This window comes from Trachemys scripta, chromosome 3 (genome assembly GCF_013100865.1).
Source record: "Trachemys scripta elegans isolate TJP31775 chromosome 3, CAS_Tse_1.0, whole genome shotgun sequence".
Taxonomy (NCBI): domain Eukaryota; kingdom Metazoa; phylum Chordata; order Testudines; family Emydidae; genus Trachemys; species Trachemys scripta.
The window spans coordinates 183,556,251-183,578,063 of record NC_048300.1 but is presented as its reverse complement, the minus strand read 5'-3'; positions in this window follow the sequence as shown (position 1 = coordinate 183,578,063).

Here is a 21,813-nt window from a genome sequence, read left to right as displayed (position 1 = left end):
TACAAATGCAACCAGGTCTTCTTTATTAGTGGCTGTACAACCTTAGCTGTTAGACCACCTGAAAGGCTTTGGGCTAGCATTGCCATTGGGGTGAATTTACTTCTGCTTAAAATATGGAAATTATTATTTTTACCAGTTCAACTGAGTTGGAAATCTATTCCAATTGTGTAAATAATGGAACTCGGAAGGGTAAGCTTTTCATCACAGTGTGACACACCTTGGGCAGTACATAAGAATGCCGGCTTCATGGCAAAAAAAAGCAAACCAAAGGCCAACGCTTTTATCTTAACAAGGTAAAATACTCAGGGTAGATGGATGGATGGGCAGACAAGGCACATTAGAAATACCTATAATAGCTGAGTGGTTAAAACAGAGGGATATTTTTCTGTCTCATGCATGTTGTGTGTGTATATTCTTAAAATGGAGCTTCATTTGTTTTCCTCAATGTTGGAAACAAAAAGCCTTCACGACAAATTTTATCATATGCATTCCAAAGTTTATTAGCTCAGGCAGATGACAAATTACATTTCTCCCCAATTTAAAAGCAGGTGTAGTGAAATTTGTGTCCGGTACATTTATGTTTTGAAGGGTTATTGATGCAAGTAGCACATGACTTAAAAAAAAAAAGCCTCTGGCTGATTCTTGCTGAGGATTTTTCTTTGGTGCAGCACTGAGAGTAAACATTAGAGTGGAAAAGTTAAACTTAAAAAGGTCCCTGTTACACTCAAAAAGAGAAGAATCAATATCCTTTTTTCGGTGTGCTGTGCAGTTCTGCAGCACTGATTTGATGCACACATGGTGCACAGCTGTTTATTGAGTCCAACCCTCCAGGAGGATAAGGATGGAAGGGAGAAACACAAATCCCTGCAGAGACCACTTTTTGGGAAGAGAAGATAGTTGAAAATGGTTACTCGATTATTTTCAGTTATGTGTAACTCTCTAAGATAATGATCTTGCAAACAGATGTGCAGACAGACTCCTGCATAGCCCCATTGACTTCACTGGGGGTCAGTCTGTGTCTAAATGTCCATCTTACTGGATCCAACTGCAACATCAGGGCCTGTATTTTTTTATGTCTTATTATTATGTCTTCTAGGTTTTTCAGAAACAATACTGAAGACTTTAAACCACAATTTGAGGACTTCAATAACTCAGGCATAGGTTAGGAGTTTGTTACAGGAGTGGGTGGGTGAGATTCTGTGGCCTGCGTTGTGCAGGAGGTCAGACTAGATGATCATAATGGTCCCTTCTGACCTTACAGTCTATGAGTTTATGAGACTTGCCAATTCTATGGCACCTAAAAAAGGTAGGATAGGATTATTCACAGCGGATGATATGGATATATTGATTAAAGAAGTCTGTCAGTTCTGTCAATGATACCAAACCAGAGCTGACATGGGAAATTACCTAATTCCTTATTTAAGGAACCTCAGTTTTATATATCTTAGAATGTAAAAGGACAAAGTAATTGCACAAACAGGTGCAAGGGTTTAAAATTGATAAAGAGATCATCATAATCCTTCCTTTAAAAAGAAGATTAATATTGATACATTTCTGACTGGGAAGGGTTTTATAAATTCTTACATATAAAACCAGAGAGTTTTAATTCCATTGTTACTTTCTAAAGCTCTGGTAGTTAAAATTATTAAATAATATCAACAAATATTGATTGTAACCTGCCAAATAAAAGACCAGAAATTAACACCCCAGCCCACCTATTAAGAAAATGTCTGCATGATGAGATGAGCCTTGCCACCTGCCCAGTGCATTGTCAGACAATAGAAGAGAAACAGTGGATCAAGACAGAGGTAACAAAAGGAACCTGCTTATGAAGATACACTGCTCACAAACGAGATGACTCCCAGGGCTGCCCAAATGTTGACTGTTACGGAGAGGTCAGGCTCCAATGGGGGACCCTCAAAAAGTATACCTAAATAGAACAAGGTTTTCCACTTGGTGGCAAGATTTGGGCTGGTAAAAGCAACTTCCACAGCCAGCAATAGTGAACTCAGGGCTGTATAGTACATTAAAATAAAGGTAGTTGCTGCCTCCATGAGTTTACACTCTAAAGGGCAGATACACAGAAATTCAACAGTGGGGATGCTCGTGTGTGTGTTTTCCCCCTTCCTGTTCTTTTATATGGCTATAAACTCACTTTTGGGGTATCTGTCAGTTTGTAAGCTCTTTCGGGGAGGGACAGTATTTTTGTTCTGTATTTGTATGGCATCTAGCTCAATGGCATCCTGTTCCATGACTAAGGCTCCCAGGTACTATGGTAACACAAATTATAAATGAATGACATTTTAAGAGGGACTGAAATGAAAAGAGCGTGGTGGTTTGATAAATGGAGATGAGAGAAGCATTCCATATACAGAGGGCAGTGTGATGACGTACACCGTACAGAATAGTGGGAGGAGATGACCAAGGCTTAAGGCTGGTCTTGCTGACAGTCTGGTAGGACCACGATGGGGGACTTATGGTAACGCAGGATCCAAGATATAGTCAGGGATAGAGCTGTGGAAGGCTCTGAAGTCAAATTAAACTTGATACAGAGCTTAAGAAAGAGCCACTGGAAAGATTCAAAGTGACATGATCAAATGTATGAGAAAAAATCTTCTGGAGATCTTTGGATTAAAAGTGCTATATAATTGCAAAATATTACTACTTTTCTGTGGTGGCCATCTTCTTACACTGGTCTGAGAAATGCTGGCTTTAATTAGAAAAATAATTGGCAAATCCAGTTCAGAGCTAGTGAGAAGTGTTTCTCAATGTGTTAACTTTCAGATTATGGGGCCGAGCCAAATGGGTACAGGTTTTTCTCTTTTTAATTTAAGCCATCTAAGCTGTAGGTCAAATGTTTGGATAAAAGTAAGTCTATGCAAATTTGCCTTTTGTTGTACATAGGCGATCTTTCCCTATTATATTATTTCAGAGTTTTTTGTTAAAGTTATAATGCTCTTAATCTTCTTCTCTGTGATATCTACAGGAACAAGGACAATGGTGGAAATATTCAGCCCTAATAGTTCTGCGGCTTAGGCCAGCACATGCATTCATCATATGCAAATAGTGTCTATAACAGGCTGCGTTATTCTCATTTATTTCAACAAATCTCAAAAGCTTATTTTTAAAAAAATAATCTCAACAAAGAGTTTAATTTTTTTGCTGCAATTAATGCTTTTCTTTAGGCTTAAGCACACTGTCCAATTATTATGTAAACTCTACCAATCTCACTTCCCTTTAAGAAGTTTGTTAAGTATTTTCTATTTTAAAGTATGCAGCATTTTTCCTTCATGTATCTCACAGGAAGTGACTTTTTCAAACTCTATTTTGTATAATATTCTCCTGTCTGTAGAGGATTCTCACAGCCCTGAAGGGTGAGAGACCATTGCAACAGGTACCCTAAAACTAAAGTAGATTAGAAAATGGACCCTGTAGATTTTATGGGCCTGATTTTCCTCTCATTAACAATGGCATAAAACCATTGGCTTCAATGGAATTATGTCAGGTTTACAACAGTAGAAGGAAAAGGAGAATCGGCACTGGTGTTTATTTTATATCTTCCAAGAGACTACTAGGAGTGGTGTTATGGGGAAGCAATGAGAGAAATGGTAAGAAAAAGGAGACCCCTCTCTCTGCCCAGATCCCCGCAAAATGAAGAGCTAGAACATGTTACAGTCATGTTTATTCCCATTGCATCAGGAGGATTCTCAGGATTAGGGCCGGTGCAACCCATTAGGCGACCTAGGCGGTCGCCTAGGGCACTACAATTTTGGGGGCGGTGATCACGACGGTATTTCAGCGACGGGACCTTCCGCCGCCTCTGTGGGGGGCAGCATGTCGGGGCGGGACCTTCTGCCGCCTGGGGCAGAAAAACTGGCAGCGCTCCTGCTCAGAATCAGCAGGTAAGACTGATGCACTAACATCAGCATTCTCTCTGCAGCCAACTTCAGAGTGTAGAAGCGCAGGTCATGAAACATCAACTCTGCTGGGCTGGCCATTGTGTCCGTATGCCTGACTCTCGCCTCCCGAAGCAAGTACTCTTCTCTGTTAAGTCAGGGAAGAAGGGCTTCCGGAGGGCAGTGGAAGCGCTTCAAAGCCATACTGAAAGTACACCTTAAAAAGGGAGGCATCATCCTAACAAACTGGGAGGATTTGGCACGGAACAGAACACAGTGGCACCACACTATACACCAAGCCACAGCCCACTTTGAGAACAGACGTGCTCATGAGACAGAAGCGACAAAGGAGGAAAGAAAGAGCACAACACTCCAGCTAACAACTATGTCTGCATCAATAAATAGCTTGTTTGTAAAACTCACTGGCAGTATAGATTATCAAAGAAACACTTAGCAAAATGATACTGAAATATGACACTGTCTAGTAGTGTTTGTATATGAGGACTGTCACTGACAGAAGAGTATTCAGTGATTTTGTTTATTAACTGTGTTATACAAAAAGTTGTACTAAAATCTTCTGCTCATTTTAAAGACCAAATAGGTTTTTTAAAATGGCTTGGTCATTTTTAATGGGATCTAATTAAAATGGACAAATTCCTGCCATTTTAACCCATGCAGACAGAACATATTTGAGTACTCTGGATTCTACAATTAATTGAATTTCATCAAAATAAAGCCCTAGTTTTTTTACCCATGTACTTAGTATATAAAAATGCACATTCATAAGGCAAGTTTGGGAATCAGGCACTGTAATATTTCTCCATTGCAATAATTTTTAACAGAACATTTGTTATTTGTCCAAATGGTTATTATGCTGTTACTTTTGTTCTCTCACAGCTTCATGATTAGGAAAATTAATGCAAAGTCTCCACCTAGTGGCCAAGTATATTTCAGTGGCTCAAAGTATTTTGGTGCTTATTCAATATACACTTTCAATACCTCATTTAATCAAGTCAAAATAACGCATGCCAAGTATTTTGAATCACAAAATAGGAGTGAAAATCTGAGCTGTGGAAATAATAAAATCCCTATTCTACTGTGGATACAGAGACATTCACAGCTGTATTTCAGATTTGATATCTAGTACACTCATTCCCATACTGTACCAGTCTTGCTAGTGTGCTGATTGCAAGACATTTGGGTTTGAGATGGACAGATTTCAGGGATCCTGAGCAGGCAGAGAACCATGGTTTTGTATAGGTGGTAAATGTGATGTCTTGTTGGTGCAGGGTGCAAACTGTAAGTCTTTACAAGCTTTGTCTGTCAGATGATCAAAGAACAATTTTAACAATAACCTTGGGAAAAGACAGAGTATTGTACTCCTCTGAACCAAAGGGAAGCAATACAATGACAATCTAGGAGAAAGATAATGAAGGAACAAGAACTAAACAGAAAATAAAATCTGAATTCAAAATGAAGATTGAAGGCTCTGCCTATGCAGAAATGTTTGGAGGGAGGAAAAGTAAATGGCGTGTCCTCATCTCTGTTGAGGCCTCTAGGTGCTCCTATAATACTTTTTATTATGATCATCAGTATTGCTACTCCTAATAATAGCTATAACACTAAATAATGTAACCCATCTCCCTTGTGGTACAGATTTACTCCCCATTGTATATTTATTAGAGCTTTGTCTAGATTTGTAATTATTGCCAATAGCACCTAGAGTTTCTAATGGAGATTAGGGCCACATTGAACAAGGCACTTCATAAACACATAGTACAGAACAGCCTCTGCCTTGAATTGTACAGGAAACAATCTACTGTAAACTAAGTAAAATGTTCAGTCACCTAAGTGACTTAGGAGCCTGAGTCTCATTGAAAGTTACTGAGACTCAGGTTTCAAAGTACTAATTCACTTTTGAAAATAGGACTTTGGCTTCCAGGTTAGTTATGTGATTTTGAACATTTTTACCCTGATTGAATGCTTGCCTGTGGTCAAATGGAAAACTGTAGCAGAGGTGGGAATATTAATTTTAACATGAAATCTTCTCTAAAGACACTATGAGGAGAAACTGGAATCTTTCCATGCAAGGAATGCTGATTTCATAGAGACCTAGAATATCAGAGTTAGCAGGGACCTCAGGAGGTCATCTAGTTCAACCCCCTGCTCAAAGCAGGACAAATCCCCAGACAGATTTTTACCCCAGTTCCCTAAATGGCCCCCTCAAGGATTGAACTCACAACACTGGGTTTAGGAGGCCAATGCTCAAATCACTGAGCTATCCCTCCTCCCTCCCCTAGGGATAAAACACCAGGAATGATGGTGTGCTTCCATGTATATGAAGGTCCCTGCAGAGAGAGAGGACAGAGAATTCCTAAGAAACCAAAGGACTACACTTCCCAGAGCAGCCTGGGAGGAAGAGAAATAACAAGCTAAACAACCGACATAGATGCCAATGTGCGAGGTTACTGTGCTAATTTTCACAATTTATATTTCTTGACTTGTAGTAGTGGCACTTCCCCCAGTAGTAATTACACAAGCAAGAAAGTAAACGATTTAACTCACTGTAACTAGAAGCACAATTTGGATTTGGAGTGTTATTATTGGGAGAGTGTTAACTGTCCATCCCACAAAATGAAACAAGCTCCACCCCAGGGGAGAAAGAGCAAACAGCTCAGGATCCTATCCAGAGAGGTCAAGGTCACAAGCAGCTTGGGAAAGGCTGTGGTCCCTGCTCTGAGAGGTGCCTCAGACAATGAATAGGAGTCCATGTTTTCATAATATTCTAAATTTCAGGACACAAGGCATGGTGAGCTGCTGTTACACTTGTTTATGTTCTTCCATCCTGAAACAAACCCCAATAGGGAAACTGGCAGTGAGTTTGCTTTCACTTTTAGCCAGCATTTAATCTGAGCAAATACAACAAAGATGTACTTCTGACAGTCTGTACCCCTATGTTCACCCCTTTTGCATTGGATTATGGTAAATCTTGTACAAAGTATGTCTTGTGAGGTAATATCTGAAAACTCATAATTTGCAGATTATTGTCCTGGTAAAATATGTGTGACATCACTGTGCATAAAGTTATAAAATTCCGTGTGTGACATTAATGAGACAGATTCCAAGTGCTCTGGAGGGTAGTCACCCAGTTCCCCAGAGACAAAAGGCTAGCCAGATGTCAATGAGATCAAATGGATCATCACCTGATTAAGTGGCCACTCTTTGGCAAGAGAGAGGGTGTGAGCAAAGAGTACATTTTGACAAAGAAGCAGCTTGAAGTTCCTGTCCACACAGACTTTCTGTCACCTAAACATCAGCTGGACATTATTCTTGCGCAAGAGTAAGGGCTATAAGAGGAGTGAACAGATGCCCCAAATAATTTCTCCCTTTCTCTCTACCAGTGGCATCAACAACACTTGAAGAAAAAAGGAAGCAGCATTGGACTGGGGGGGATCCTGACTCAAGGATACAGACAGTAAGACTGTTGAAACTTGTGGTGAGATAGACTTTTGCTTTGAATTGACTTAGCTTATTAAGTTATGTATTAGTTGTGCTTTACCTTTTATTTCTTTGTAACCAATTCTGACTTTTATGTTTCATTACCTGTGATCACTTAAAACCTATATTTTTGTAGCTAATAAATTTGTTTTACTATTCTAGCTAAACCAGTGTACTTGGACTGCAGTATTTGGGAAACTCCATTTTGGATAACAAGGAGGAGGGATAGTTCAGTGGTTTGAGCATTGGCCTGCTAAACCCAGGGTTGTGAGCTCAATCCTTGAGAGGGACCATTTAGAGATCTGGGGCAAAAATCTGCCTGGGGATTGGTCCTGCTTTGAGCAGGGGTTTGGATTAGATGACCTCCTGATTTGTGCATATCATTTTCTATTAATGAAATGATGGACTTTATTTGATCTTGTATTGTCCAGGAGGGTGCCGGGCAGTACAAGATGCATATTTTTGGGGGGGAAACTGGAACTGGGGAGTTTGCTGGTGTTGTACTGCAGTGTAATTCATCAGTGGCTGGCTACAGCATTCCTACAGTATAGCTGGGTGTGATTTACATGCTGGAGGCAGACCAGGAGTGGTTGCTCTCACAGCAAAGCAGTGTAAAAGGCACTCCAGGTTGGAGAAGTGAGGGGACACAATTGTCCATCAGTCCAGATTGCACCCTGGGTAATGTCATAGTACTCCTAGCAAACCATTTCCTCCTAGAGTGTGCAAACAAGACACAAGAGGGGCTAGCTGAAGCAGCTAAGACTGACCCTTTAGAATCACAAGTTTAAACAAACTGTGAAGTAGGAGTTCCAGCCCAACTAAAATCCTACCATGGTCTTGTTCCAGAGCACACAGGTAAAGTACCTCAGCATTAAAAGGAAATGTCTCTCCAAACTATTTCTGTCAACTTCATGACACATTAAGTCCACCAAAAATTCTGAAAATTCTTGATAGCTCTGCACCCCCTATAAAGCCAGGCCCACAGAGAAGCATCATGCAGTACTCATTCAATAGGCGGCAAGAACTGTGGAAATTTTCCCAGAGTCACCACATCATAGAATAAAAGAAATCAGGAGCAAAAAACATCTCTCAGGTCAGCTACTCTACACCCCCTCCCAACCCCCTGGGATCAGCCCAGGGTTGTTCCCTTCAAGCACTTTATCTAATCTAGTTTTAAATAAGCCATATAATGAGGCTTCCACAGCTTCCATAGGAATCTTATTCCCCCTTCTAATAGACCTCATTTCCAGGAAGTTTAAATTATTTTTAATTTCCTCCCATTACTCATAAATATATTACACTTCATGCAGCAAAACTTATTTGAAATGCAATAGGCTTTTTTTTTAAAAAATATCCTTTCCCAATATTAATAAACATCCATTATTTACAGACGTTTTTCTTTTTAAAAAGGAATTTAATTCTGGTGAAAGGTTCCAGAGTACCAGCTCTAGAGAGCAAAATCCTCTATTTATATCCACAAATCAGCTAAAACATCAGTGCAAGATCCCCTACAAATGTGACCCGACCAAGAACTAGGTTTTACCACAAGGGAGACAGATTAGATCAGTCTCCAAGCCCTTTATTTTATTTTTGGGGGGGATTTTAAAAAGGCTAGTAGAAAGACTGTTTTGGTGTGTTATCTGCCATCACTACATCATATTGCCAATAAGCATTCTATTGTTATGGCTGGTTTAAATAAGAAATGGATATTTGTCACTAACCAATTTAATCCAGGGAAGTCAAGCTTAACAATGTCCCCCCCCAAAAAAACCCCACAACCCTCAAAAGATTTCTAAAGGAAAAAGCAGCAACAAAATACTCTCCCCCTGAAACTGCTGTTGCTGAGATTGTCAAACTCCAGACCTTTCCCATGACTTTGCAATTGCCGTCCCCCAAGAATTTAGGTCAGGAACTGTGCTTATGCGCAGCCCTCCCAAAGGTGAAGATAGCTTGCTGGAGCTGACTTTATATTCTTGAAGTAAGGTGTCCCATCAAAACAAGTTTCCTTTCAAAAAGAGAGAAGAAGAAAAGCAAAATAGACACAATCTTCCCTAAAGAGATTCTGTTTCTGCATTTTTAGTCTCTGTCATCCCTCCCTCATACATAAAAACCATAGGCTCTACTTTTGGGGTGAGGGACAATAATTACTCTAAAAAAGACTTACAAGGTCATTATTGATAGCCAAGGCCCCAATCCTTCAAAAACGCATGTACATGCTTAACTTTATGCACTGGCCTTGATAGATTCAAAAATGGGATTTAGGCAACTATCTTATGCTTTAGGCACCTAAATCCCAGGATCAGGCACCACTGGTATTCCTGAACCCTGGGTGACTGCTTCTGCACACTACTGCTCCACTCTAGGCATCCAGAGCGATGCACAAACTGGGGCATTCCTTACCAGATCGAGCTCCCCGGGCAAGCTCAAACAAAACAGGCGGGGGACTTAGGCACCTAAACTGTTTCTAGCAAGAATGAGTTAGGCAGACACTAAACTCCATGCAAAATGGCCAGAAGAGATGCTGGCACCACCCACCTTATAACCCACTAGTAAGAGTAGTCATCAGGTGTGTACGATACCCAAGCTCAATTCCGCCCTCCTTCTGTGGAGAATGGAATTGACCAGTTGGGGATCTCACTGCTCAGAAAATTGAACAGGTCTAAGGGATATTCTGATGTTCGGCTCCCTCTGTCTTTCCTGTTGAAGCTGTTCCACAGTGGCTAAATAATGGAAGAGCCATTGCTCCAGAAGAGCGAGAGAGAGAGCACAAGCATGAGAGTGTCTCTATAGCAGGGGTGGCCAAACTTACTGACCCTCCAAGTCACATACAACAATCTTCAGAAGTTTGAGAGCCAGGGCACACCTGCTGGGGCTCGAGGTTTCAGCCCCCTCCTGCTGAAGCCTCGAGCCCTGGCAGGTGCACCCTGCAGGGCTAACGCCCTGAGAATCTCTCCCTGCTGGGCAGAAATCAGAGATGGGGGGGGGTCGTGTGCAAATCCCCTCTTCCCAGAGTTTCCTGGCTGCGTTCGGTCACATGGTGGCGCCAGGACCTCTCCCCGCAAGGCAGCTGCTGGAACTGCCAAGCTGGGAGCTGCGTCCATGGGGTGAAGCAGCGGCAAACAGCTGGGAGCTGCAGGGGAGTGCTGCTGCTTTTGCTGTTGCCTCTCCTCGAGGAGCTAAAGCACTGTTCCCTCCCTGCAGCTCCCAGCTGTTTACCGCTGCTTCTCCATACGGAGCTAACACCTGGGACCTGCAGAGAGGGGCCACTGAGGGTGAGGATGCCTGGAGGTGTGACACTCAAGCTGTTGGGGGGGCGGCAAACCTTTAAATTGTCCCCCCACACACACACTCTCAGCAGGCACCAGTCATCTCTGGCAGAAGCCCCTAACCCCACTACCTGGCCACAGGGCAGAAGCCCCGAGCTGCCCCCTCCCCCGCAGTCTGGTAAGCAGAGAATGGGGGTGGAGTGGGAGGGGCGCCACAAGCCACTTTTTAACTGTAAAAGTGCCCTGTGGCTTGTGAGCCGCAGTTTGGCCACCCCTGCTCCATAGCTAGATGGTTAGAACACTCGTGGGATGTGGGAGACCCAGTTCCCTTGCCCCAATGGCTCACTGGAACACCTTCAACAGGAGAGATACCCCCCATCAGAATGGAAGTTAGGAGTTTAAACACCTTTATGGATCTGGACCTAAATGACTTTCTAAAAGATATGCTCTAGTTCAACCAAAAATTACAGGCTAGATTCATGAATCACTGGGTGAAATCCTATGGCCTGTACTATGGATGAAATCAGATTAAATTAGGATAATGGTGCCCTTTGGCCTTAAAAATCTATGGAGGGAATTCTGGCCCCATTGAAGTCAATGGTAAAACTCCCATAGATTTAAATGGACCCAGGATTTCACCCCAAGAATCTATAAATTAGATATAACATTAATCCTCCACTTCTCAAACTTTTCCACTGGTTTCTTTAGTGAATTGGTCTTACTCATTTGTCTCCAGCTTTCTAAAGATAAGGCTTCAACAACATTGTACCTGAACAATGGTGTAATGAAATTTTTAAAGGGAGCAGATACCAAGGGCATGTCTACACTACGAAATTAGGTCGAATTTATAGAAGTCGATTTGTTAGAAAACAATTTTATACAGTTGATTGTGTGTGTCCCCCACTTAAGACCATTAACTTGGCGAAGTGCGTCCACAGTACCGAGGCTAGGGTCGACTTCTGGAGCGTTGCACTGTGGTAGCTATCCCACAGTTCCCGCAGTCTCCGCCGCCCTTTGGAATTCTGGGTTGAGATCCCAGTGCCTGACAGATCAAAAACATTGTCGCAGGTGGTTCTGGGTATGTGTCGTCAGGCTCCCTCTTCCCTCCCTCCCTCCGTGAAAGCAACAGCCGACAATCGTTTCTAGCCTTTTCTCATGGGTTACCCATGCAGACGCCATACCACGGCAAGCATGGAGCCCGCTCAGCTCACCGTCACCGTACATCTCCTGGGTGCTGGCAGACATGGTACTGCATTGCTACACAGCAACAGCTCATTGCCTTTTGGCAGCAGACAGAGCATTATGATTGGTAACCATCGTCATCATCATCTTCTGGGTGCTCTTTTAGCCGACCTAGGTGAGGTCAGTCAGGGGTGCCTGGGCAGACAGGGGTGCTCCTGGCAGACCTCGGTGAGGTCTGTCAGAAGCACCTGGACATAAATGGGAGTGACTCCACATCATTCTCTTTTTAAGTTTCGTCTCCTGGAGATTCAGTCCTGCCTGCAGTCGTACTGCACTGTCTTCTGGCGAGCAGCCAGGAGACAACGATGACTAGCAATCGTACTGCATCATCTTCTGGCGAGCAGCCAGGAGACGGCGATGGCTAGCAGTCGTACTGCACTGGCTGCTGCCAGCCTAAGATGTATAAGAGAGATGGAGTGATCAAAACAAGAAAGAGACCAGATATGTTTTGTATTCATTTGCTCCCCGCTCCCTCCCTCTGTGAAATCAACAGCTGACAATCATTTCGGTGAGATCTGTCAAGGCACCTTGAAACGTTTAATGGAGATTCAGTCCTGCCTGGAATAGTGGGGGGAGGGATTCTCATAGACTCATAGACTTTAAGGTCAGAAGGGACCATTATGATCATCTGGTCTGACCCCCTGCATGCTGCAGGCCACAAAACCCTTCCCTGGACTCTGCCGTTGAAGTCCCCAATCCTGTGTTTTAGTGACTTCAATCGGCAGAGACCCTCCTGCTAGTGATCCCTGCCCCATGCTGCAGAGGAAGGCGAAAAACCTCCAGAGGCTCAGCCAATCTACCCTGGAGGAAAATTCCTTCCCGACCCCAAATATGGCGATCAGTAAGACCCCGAGCATGTAGGCAAGAGTCTCTAGCCTGACCCCTGTTAGCCATTATACTATTTACGTACCATTGCTTGGTTTTCCTTGGCTACTATGTTTTACCATTAAACCATTCCCTCCATAAACTTATCTAACTTAATCTTAAAACCAGACAGGTCCGTCGCCCCCACCGTTTCCCTCGGAAGGCCGTTCCAATATTTCACCCCTCTGACGGTCAGAAACCTTCATCTAATTTCAAGCCTGAACTTCCCCACGGCCAGTTTATATCCATTCGTTCTCGTGTCCACATTAGTACTAAGCTGGAATAATTCCTCTCCCTCCCTTGTATTTATCCCTCTGATATATTTAAAGATAGCAATCATATCCCCCCTCAGCCTTCGCTTTGTCAGACTAAACAACCCAAGCTCCTCTAGTCTCCTTTCATACGACAGGTTTTCCATTCCTCTGATCATCCTAGTCGCCCTTCTCTGCACCTGTTCCAGTTTGAGTTCATCTTTTTTAAACATGGGAGACCAGAACTGCACACAGTACTCCAAATGAGGTCTCACCAGCGCCTTATACAATGGAAGCAGGACCTCCTTATCCCTACTAGATATACCTCGCCTAATGCATCCCAAGACCGCATTGGCTTTTTTCACCGCCACGTCACATTGTCGACTCATAGTCATCCTGCGGTCTACAAGGACCCCTAGGTCCTTCTCCTCTTCCGTTACTTCTAACCAATGCGTCCCCACCTTGTAACTAAAATTGTTATTAGTCATCCCCAAGTGCATCACCTTACACTTTTCACTATTAAATTTCATCCTATTTCTGATACTCCAATTCACAAGCTCATTCAAGTCTCCCTGCAGAATATCCCTATCCTCCTCCGAATTTGCAACGCCTCCCACCTTCGTATCATCCGCAAACTTTCATAGTTCACTGTTTTGAGCATTGGCCTCTAAACCCAAGGTTTTGAGTTCAATCCTTGAGGGAGCCATTCTGTGTGACAGTTGTGTGTGTTTCTCCTTGATGCAAACCCACCCCCTTTGTTGATTTTAATTCCCCGTAAGCCACGTCGTCAGTCGACCCTCCCTCGGCACTGCTGCGGGTTCCTGTTATAGCCTCTGTCCTTCATGCCCTTGGAGATTTTTTTGTCTTCCCATACAGCGATCAGATCTCGTACCTCCCGTTTGGTCCATGCTGGAGCTCTTTTGCGATTCTAGGACTCCATCATGGTCACCTCTGCTGATGAGATCTGCACTCACCTGCAGCTTGCCATGCTGGCCAAACAGGAAATGAGATTCAAAAGTTTGCGGGCCTTTCTCTGTCTACCTGGCCAGTGCATCTGAGTTGAAAGCGCTGTCCAGAGCGGTCACAATGGAGCATTCTGGGATGGCTCCCGGAGGCCAGTACCGTCAAATTGCGACTACACGACCCCAAATTAGACCTGGCAAGGTTGATTTCAGCGCTAATCCCCTCATTGGGGGAGGAGTACAGAAATCGATTTTAACAGCCCTTTAAGTCGAAAAAAACAGCTTCGTCGTGTGGACAGGTGCAGGGCTAAATCAATGTAACACTGCTAAATTTGACCTAAATGCGTAGTGTAGACCGGAGCCAAGATACCAAGCTGAGAAGGCCAGTATGAGAACTGAACAGAATACTAGAATGAAAGCAATTTGTTTTGCTTAAGTGATGACTATCTTCCATACAGAGTTTGTATCCAATTCTGACCTTATACTAGTGTAATTCAGGAGTAACTCCACTTAAACAGAGTTAAATTACTGTTCCACTAATGTAAGATATCTTATTATAAATCCTATATACACAGGGGTATTGGTTAATTGACCCAATCAGCCTTTATCTGTCTTTATCCAATTAGTAGGGCTTGGCAGGAAACAGTTTTGTGTCCCTTGAGAATTTTCACATTTGGAATTTCTCCCCGCCCCCATCTCAAATTGGGATGAAAAGTCAAAATCCTGCAATCTTCTACAAACAAATAAACCAAAACAAATTGGTCTGGGTCAATCAGATCATTTCAATCTTTTTTCTCCACTTTTTATTTTTTTTTTAAATATAAATTAAGTTAAATTCCAAAAGGAAAAGTCATTTTGAACTGAAAAGCTGAAACTTTTCACTTGGAAAATGTCAAAACAGGACATTTTAACAATTCAAAACTTTTTTTGAGCATTTACTTGAGTTGTGAAATTGGTCAAAACTGACCCTTTCCCAAGAACAGTACTGGGTTTCAATTAATCTGCATTTTTTGGCCAAAAACGTTTTGTCAAAAAATTCCCCATCAGCTCCAGCGATTAGGTAAGTCTTCAAGCACATTTGGCCTATGTACATTGAGTACTGGGCTCAGTACATGGCAACTGGGTGAAATTCTACGGCCTGTGTTATACAGGAGATCAGATCTAAAGCCCTTCTGGCTTTAAAAATCTGACTCTAGGAACACAAATATAAATAAAGAGTCTGATCCTATGGTCTTTATTTAGACCAAACTCCTATTAAAGCCAACTGGATAAATACCGCAAGATCAGGTCCAAAATCTGCAAGTTATTTATTCTCTCCTAACACCTCAGCACACGGTTTTGGAGAACCAATTATGGCAATATATATTATACTGGAAAAACATAACTCCTGGAATGAAAGAATTGAGGGTGAGTTTTTTCCAAAACCACCTAAAGGACTTAGGAACATAAATCCCACTGAAAGTCAGTGGGAGCTGCACTGCTAAGTCAAGCCGTTTTGAAAATTTCATACCCTGTGTGTGTGCATATGGGGAATTAAAATTTTTTGTAAACAACAACCGTCTCTCAATTAGTGAATGTAATTGTAAATCTTAAAGGTCCTTAGATTCCTTGCCTTTTTCTTTTCAGTGTTCTAACTGCACTATCAAGCCTAACAGTTTGTTTTCGTCTTTGTTCTAGAGTTAGACAGAAAAATTCTCTGGGCACAAACTTTGTCTTTTTGTTTTAATTCAAATATCTTCTTTGTTTTATAATTTGAATTTTTCATTGTTCTTTCACAATGCTAGGCTTGTCTGTAAGATACTGTAGAGATTTAACTCCCCATCTATATTCCTTTTCTATAACACAATGTCACCATTTTCCAACATCAACAAGAAAAAGAGAACAGAATTCAAATCAAGCTCAGGAAAGTGGAAAAAACAGGAATAAGTATACCAAAATCACATAAGCCACACCATTTAAGACTTGCCTTACGTTCACAGAGCCACCAGATGGCAGTATAACTCAAACATGAACTATCAAAACCAAAAAAAAACAGGAGTACTTGTGGCACCTTAGAGACTAACAAATTTATTAGAGCATAAGCTTTCGTGGGCTACAGCCCACTTCTTTGGATGCAGATAGAGTGGAACATATATTGAGGAGATATATATACACACATACAGAGAGCATGAACAGGTGGGAGTTGTCTTACCAACTCTAAGAGGCCAATTAAGTAAGAAAAAAACTTTTGAAGTGATAATCAAGATAGCCCAGTACAGTTTGATAAGAAGTGTGAGAATACTTACAAGGGGAGATAGATTCAATATTTGTAATGGCTCAGCCATTCCCAGTCCTTATTCAATCCTAAATTGATTGTATCTAGTTTGCATATCAATTCCAGCTCAGCAGTCTCTCGTTGGAGTCTGTTTTTGAAGTTTTTCTGTTGTAAGATAGCCACCCGCAGGTTTGTCATTGAATGGCCAGACAGGTTAAAGTGTTCTCCCACTGGTTTTTGAGTATTATGATTCCTGATGTCAGATATGTCCATTAATTCTTTTGCGTAGAGACTGTCCGGTTTGGCCAATGTACATGGCAGAGGGGCATTGCTGGCACATGATGGCATATATCACATTGGTAGATGTGCAGGTGAATGAGCCCCTGATGGTATGGCTGATGTGATTAGGTCCTATGATGATGTTACTTGAATAGATTTGTGGGCAGAGTTGGCATCGGGCTTTGTTACAAGGATAGGTTCCTGGGTCAGTGTTTTTGTTCAGTGATGTGTGGTTGCTGGTGAGTATTTGCTTTAGACTGGGGGGTTGTCTGTAAGCGAGGACAGGTCTGTCTCCCAAGATCTGTGAGAGTAAAGGATCATCTTTCAGGATAGGTTGTAGATCTCTGATGATGCGCTGGAGAGGTTTTAGTTGGGGGCTGAAGGTGACAGCTAGTGGTGTTCTGTTATTTTCTTTGTTGGGCCTGTCTTGTAGGAGGTGACTTCTGGGTACTCGTCTGGCTCTGTCAATCTGTTTTTTCTGTAATACCCACCTGCTGAAGTGGATTGAATAAGGACTGGGAATGGCTGAGCCATTATAAACATTGAATCTATCTCCCCTTGTAAGTATTCTCACACTTCTTATTAAACTGTCTGTACTGGGCTATCTTGATTATCACTTCAAAAGTTTTTTTCTCTTACTTAATTGGCCTCTCAGAGTTGATACGACAACTCCCACCTGTTCATGCTCTCTGTATGTGTGTATATATATCTCAATATATGTTCCACTCTATATGCATCTGAAGAAGTGGGCTGTAGCCCACGAAAGCTTATGCTCTAATAAATTTGTTAGTCTCTAAGGTGCCACAAATACTCCTGTTCTTTTTGTGGATACAGACTAACATGGCTGCTACTCTGAAACCTATCAAAAACAGACACCACCAAGTCTATCTAAACTTTGCTTTATAAAACAACACTGCCACACACCTCATGATAAATCAAAAATATGCTAGATAAGATAGTCTATTTTGAAAACGTAGATAATGGAGTGAGATATCCTCTCTATTTGCACTATTTCAACCAAGATGTTCCCGATTTCAAGTATATAGTGTAATGCATTGAGTTTCAAACTGTGGGACACATGAGGTTATAAGGTAAAGGAATAAGAATTCCTCTCACTAGCTGAGTCTCCTGCTCCAATTCCTACTACTGCTGCCAGACTGGAAGAACAAGGAAGGAAGGAGGGATGAAGAGCGAGGGGGTGTGGCCTCTCCCTGTGTAGGTGTGTGGGGGGGTATTCCCACCTATTCGCCTCTTGAGGCTGATGCACAAGCACCCCCATGGGAAGTAGTTACTCTGCCTGCACAGGCTCTTTCACATGCATTCTGGGTATTGCCCCAGGGCCAGAAGAACCTGTGGCCTGTGGTAATTCTGGTGGTCTTAGGGGTAGGGACATGAGGGTTATAGCTCGTCTGTCTGTGTCTTGCTGGGGCCACCTGCCTGGAGTATGTCCCGGGCAGGGGACTCTTGCAGGCTAGGGAGCAGAGGGTGCTCTGGCCAACAGGGGCTTCCAGACCCCAGGCATCCATGGAAATTCTTCTGGTGCATGGAAGGAATACTGCAGTAAATATCCTGTACTGTTTGTACTATAGTAACACCTAGGACCCCAGCTGATACTGGGTCCCTATTGTGCTCAGCCCTGTATAAACACAGAATAAGAGACAGTCACTGCTCTAAAGAGCTTACAATCTAAACGGACAAGACAAAGGGTAGGGGAAAGGAGTATTACATACAAGCAGAATGATGGTTTTCAAATGTAATTTTAATGCCATGATCTTTCTAAAAATATTTTGGGGTGGTGGTTTGTTAGGAGCAAATTCACTGAAAAGATAGGCATGGCCAGGGTAAGGAAAAAGGAGAAGTGGAAAACAGAGGGTGTGAAGCTGAAGTAGAAAGACTGTGAGGGAGGGGGCAGAAGGAATGAACAATCATTAGAGGGGAGAGAACGTCCAGAGTGAAAGCTGTAAAAATCACTTTGGCACTGATGGCATCATCACTGTTCACAGTTCCCTACTACAGCTGCAGTTCTCAGCTCCAGCCAGCTGTTGCTGGCTGAGCTCCTCCCAGCAATGTCTTTCCCAGTGTGCACATCTATCCTCCCCCTTTCTCTTCTGTCACTGCCACTGTTTCATACCTACTCCCGCCTCTAAGCCATCCACTTGCCTATCTTAACACCTCCCTGGTTCCCTTTTCTCACTATGTCACTTTCATATCTTCTTTCATGCTACCCCTTATGCAGGTATCTGTCTCCCTGAAAAGCTTGTCTATTTAAGCACATGTTCCCTGTTCCTTCCAACTGTTCAGTACATCCACATGTTGCATCTTTGGGGAAACAAATGGTATCTCTGTATGTGTATGTTGGAGCCCCATCCTATTGTAAAAATTATAATAATTAGCTACTGGAAAACAAGCATTTATGGTAACTATTATATACATTAAAGATTTAAAAATACCTTTGCATTATATACAATGGGATATATTCATTATTTTGCTTCTAAGAACATTTGGAGATCCATTATAGAATTCTATCCAACTGCATGCAAAATATGGTGGCCTGACTGCTTGTTTGCATGAGGACCATCTTTGAGTTACCAGGTCTTCGAGACCCAGATCCACAAAGGGACTTAGGCATTGCAATGCATAACGTTTAAGCTACCTAGGAATCACCAGAATACCAATGGGATCTATAAAGCCTGGGTAGGGACCCAGGCTCTGAGCCAAAGAATGGGATCCACATAATCCAGCATGCTATCCAATGGGAGATGTTGATGAGGGAGTATGTCCTAAGCTTCTGCCCCTGAGTCCGGCACCAAAGTCTGGGTTGCAGGTAGGCACCTATCTCCACTTGCAATTCGTAGCTGTGAACCCTCTTCTGGAGTATACTGTTTCTTGCGTGAATGAGTTAGGCAGGCACCAACCTTCACATAAAATGGCTGAAGGAGGAGGTGGTGGTGGTGGTGCCCTCCCCAAAATTTTTGGTCCAGTTGTTGGAACAATCACACAAGATGTGGGAGAACCAAGTTAAATTCCCCTGCACACACAATGGGGAGAAAGCAATTGAACATGGGGGTCTATCACCTCTACGGGGAGTGCCCTAGCCACTAAGCTATGTGATAAGATATTCTAATGTGGGGCTCCTTCAATCTCTCCTTTTGAAGCTGTTCCACTTTGGATAAATATTTAAATAGTCACTAAGCCACAGAGAGACAGCAAGAATGCCTATATAGCCTGATAGTTAGGGCCTCCATCTAAGAAATGGGAGACCTAAGGTCCAGTTCCCCTGCTTCAGTGGCTCTTTGAATAAATTAAAGTGGGACAGCTTCAATGGGAGAGAATGAAGTCCTACTATATCAGATCCCACAAGATAGGTGGGAGAATGCCTATTTCCATCTGGTTTGTGGATCATGCTGGGGTTTAGGCATGAGATAGGCATCTGGGAACCTGCCTGAGGCAACAGTGCACACACCCAGAACCAGAAACTCTAGGGGACTTTTACAGCAAAAATGTAGGCACCAAGTGAGTTTAGGTATTTCGGGATTAGATGGCAACAAAATGGGGGCTTTATAGATAGCAGTGGGGCCTAAAACTATGACTTAGGTGCCTAAATCCCTGATATAGGCACTGAAGTTCCTTTGTGGATCTTGCCCCAAGTGCCCTGGATGTGAAATTGCTAAATAACCTAGCCTTCCCACCCTTGCTTGGGAGCATCTGTGGTCACCAATTTGGGTTGGTGACATTTTGAAGATCAGTTCAAACAGAAGATTAGTTCAGGTCTGCTACCAAATGAGACAGGCCTCAAGATCATTTGCAACAAAAGTGGGAATAGACACTTCCATTGATGTTGGTTGACTGACAAAAATGGTAAGGCAGTTTAAGGAGTTTTTCCTTGTCTTTAGCTTTAAAGATTTAATTTTCTGACTTGCCTTTTTGCTTGACCGCCACTTCCAAAGACCCTTAAGTGCCAGAATTCCTCTCCAATGAAATCCCGACATCCCCATTCTGTCTCTCCCTCCCTATCGATTTTCAATGGAGAGCCCCTCTTCGACTCTCTCTCCCCGGCCCATCATTTATTCTGGCTAAGGACAAGTTCCCTTGGGACATGGTTCAGGTTACTCCACTGTCAGCCAGGGAGGATCACCAAAATCAGCAAGAGGTAATTCCCTCTCTAGGGAGTAGTGCATATGCAATCATATGGTACTTGTCAGTGGAGTAAATTGCCACTCTCTCAAACTCAAACATCTCCTTATGAATTTCCACACTATCTTAAGACCTCCCTCTTTTTTTAAAAAAGGCATATTAAAATTAGGCTTATACAGTATTATGAATTACTTCAGTGAAGACAATTTTTATTTAAACAGTTTACACACAAAATATATACTGAAAAAAGTTTTCAAAAAATAAATGCACATAATTCTAACTAGATTTGAAATATTGGTACTTATCCTTTTTCACATCATTTACCAACCACTTAAACCTAAGTGAACCTCAAAACAAAGTTAATTAATCAAAATAATTTAGCCATGGCTTGCCATATCCAACACATCAAAACTCTGGAGATTTACTATGTGTATGACAGAATGAGAGTAAACACAAGCTTTATTAATATATGCATGTATAAAATATTTGAGCATACTATGTTTTTTCCAATATAATACAACCATTTTGCTGTAATATGTATATATCATCAATAGAAAATTAAAAAATTATATTGTATAAGCAATACTAGGCAATATATACTGTGACAAAGTTCCTCCTCTATCTTGGTGGGTCCTGCGCTTATTGGCGGATTTTCTTGCCTCAGAGATTCACCATGTGGGTTGGGGAACAGCCCAGAGGACTTCCCATCTGGAAGAACCCACAGTCCAGGTTAATTGGGAGGTTTGGGGGGAACCCAGTCCCGCCCTCTACTCCGGGTTCCAGCCCAGGGCCCTGTGGACTGCAGCTGTCTATAGTGCCTCCTGTAACAGCTGCATGACAGCTACAACTCCCTGGGCTACTTCCCCATGGCCTCCTCCAAACACCTTCCTTAGTCTCACCACAGGACCTTCCCCCGGGTGTCTGATAACGCTTGTGCTCCTCAGTCCTCCAGCAGCACACCCTCTCACTCTCAGCTCCTTGCGCCTCTTGCTCCCAGCTCCTCACACTCCCACCACAAACTGAAGTGAGCTCCTTTTTAAAGCCCAGGTGCCCTGATTAGCCTGCCTTAATTGATTCTAGCAGTTTCTTCTTAATTGGCTCCAGGTGTCCTAATTAGCCAGCCTGCCTTAACTGGTTCTAGCAGATTCCTGATTACTCTAATGCAGC